General features: G+C 35.9%; 1 long non-coding RNA gene across 4 annotated transcripts in view; it reads right to left on the minus strand.

The window, feature by feature from the left end:
• Positions 1-6: 6 nt before the first annotated feature.
• LOC109589165 (uncharacterized) overlaps positions 7-2,512 on the minus strand; it is a 10,003-nt gene continuing 7,497 nt past the window's right edge. For all 4 annotated transcript variants that reach the window (XR_002188565.1, XR_002188563.1, XR_002188564.1 and 1 more), the window contains 4 exons: positions 1,811-1,869; positions 1,503-1,690; positions 737-889; positions 7-259 (listed from right to left, as the gene is read on the minus strand). This is a non-coding gene — a long non-coding RNA (uncharacterized LOC109589165). The remainder of the gene's footprint in view (positions 260-736; positions 890-1,502; positions 1,691-1,810; positions 1,870-2,512) is intronic.

Consider the following 2,512-nt stretch of genomic DNA (forward strand, 5'->3'; position numbering starts at 1 on the left):
ACTCAGTGCTCGCTTTTCTGTAATACAATAACTTAATAATAAGGCATGTCAAGTAGAGGGCACTAGTCACTTAGACACATTATTTACCAATATTATTAGTTAGAAATGTTTTAAATTATCATTAAAAAATAAAAAACCAGTCAAAATTAAAAGTAATACGCACATTTTTGGTCACATATTGTCCATTAATAAAGTCCTCATCAGAGCCTAAATGAACTTGCTATAGCAACAACAGAGTCTCCTCCCATTCAAGACACATCTACAATAATAATAAAGTTATCAAAAAGAGGGAAAATCCAATTTTGATCAGAATGAGCTCAAACTATATACACAACTTGAGAACATGTATATGTATGTATGTATTGGGGAAAATTGTATACAAAGAGACTTCTCTTCTTTTCATTTTTGGAAAAATTGGTTTATGACCCTACATGAACTTTGGACCAATTTTTGAGTAAAAAAAAGGCTCCAAAACCACCCAAACTTTTTATTACATTTTCTAACACAAAATTTATTAATGTACTTTTGAAAGAAGTTTAAAGCAATTCTGACAAATATTTTTTTGGATAACTAGTATTTTTTTAAACAACTAATTTGTGATAAAAAACCACAGGCTAGATCTAGCTTATGGCTTCTTCCAAAAATTGGCTCTAAAGTCACCCCAAATTTTTTGATACATTTTGATGCCCTTATGCTATGTAGAAAGTTTGAGCTGATTCTGACAAATATTTTTTACCTTGCAACTGGTTGAATATTGAGTGCTTGAGTTTACCAACTGACCTGAGACAGACCCGTCCCAATAGCTCAATAGTCATAGACCAGACACCCAGTAAGACACACACTGCCAGAGAATGACTGGCCTCACAAGATACCACATCCTTTGATAGAACTAAGAGGAGGAGGACAGGAAGAGTACATGTACATACACTGTACATCATAAATGCAAAGAAAATTGATATACATGTACATGTACATGTACATTCTAAGTTAAAGTGAGATAAATAACAATAACAATAATAATAAGATAATTCCATTATCTAGACTCTTGAAAATAACAAGAAAATTAATGATGAAACTAAATACACAATAATTACATGTACATACTGTACATGTACAACACAGTCTCTCTCAAATGGGAGAGTTCCTTATCTATAGATGCATTGCTATACATACTGTATATACTGTACACTGTACATGTAAATCATGAACCGTATTTCCTTAAATAAAAGCCAGGGCGTCTATTTCCTAAAATGGTATTTGGACCTCGAAAAAATTTAAAAAATAAAAAAAACTTAGGCCCAGAGTGGGACTCAAACCCGTGACCACATGTACTTGACTGCAGGAACTTAAGGCAGTATCGAAAAGGCTACTGAGTTACTTCAAGGCTAGATTTGCATATTTATACTTGAATTCTATTGCTACTTCGGCATTTATTCACATGCGGCTTCTATTTAAAGATATACGGTACATGTACATGTACATGGATAATGTTCACTACTCACTGAATGATGTCCCCATTCTGTCCCTCTCTTTCATTTCCATTGACCTATTGAGTCCAATCTGTACTGGGATTGGTGCTAACATCAAGTAGTGAGTCTGAGGGGGGCGGGGCACTGGTCTGTGGCCACACCTTCAGTATCTTCTGAATACCTCTACCTACAATGTGTATACTTGTGTAAAAGATGAAGATCTGAAGGGAGAGAGAGAGAGAGAAAGGGAGGGAGAAAGGGAGAGAGGGAGGGAGGGAGAGAGGGAGGGAGAGAAAGAAAGATAAAGAGGGAAAACTGAAACTGAATGTACATATCCTAACCTCCTCTGGGTGGCATAATGATTGTTGGTGATGAACAACTATGCAGGTATAGTTACTTCCTAGTAGAACAATGAATATATAACTTCTTCTATTTCACTCTTCCTCCCTCATTCCCTCCTCTCTCTCTCCCTCTCATTTACCTCCCCCCCTCTCTCTCCCCTAACCCCCTCTCTCTCCCTCCCTCCTCTCTCCCCCCTCCCTCCCTCCTTCCCTCCCATACTGTTGTGACCGAAACGCGTGAAAGGCAACCACGGCAAAATTCTCAGAAGTATATTTTACAATTTGAATAAAACTGAACAGAACATTCACAGAACTGGAAACAGATTAAAAGCATGCACTTATATAAACAGTTACTGATTACATAACAGAACATAAACATTAATTAACACATAGTTACATCATCATTGCATAATCATAAATCATAATAATAACAAAGAACTGAAATGCCTAGCAGTAAAGAAAGTAATAATAATAGAAATAATAATCACTATAATACATAATAATAATAATAATAATAATAATAATACTAATACAACGAAAGTAATAATCCTAACAATATAACACCCCTCCCCCTTTAAGCTTAACATACAAATGGTCCATGATCAACTTGAGTCCTTGAACGTGTTGAACGACGGAGTGGAACGGTAGCAGGGGGCGGTACTGGTAAAGGAGGGCCTGGAGGAGGAATTACATCATTAGCAA

This window comes from Amphimedon queenslandica, unplaced genomic scaffold (assembly GCF_000090795.2).
Source record: "Amphimedon queenslandica unplaced genomic scaffold, v1.1 AMPQUscaffold_11580, whole genome shotgun sequence".
In the NCBI taxonomy this organism is placed as follows: Eukaryota; Metazoa; Porifera; class Demospongiae; order Haplosclerida; family Niphatidae; genus Amphimedon; species Amphimedon queenslandica.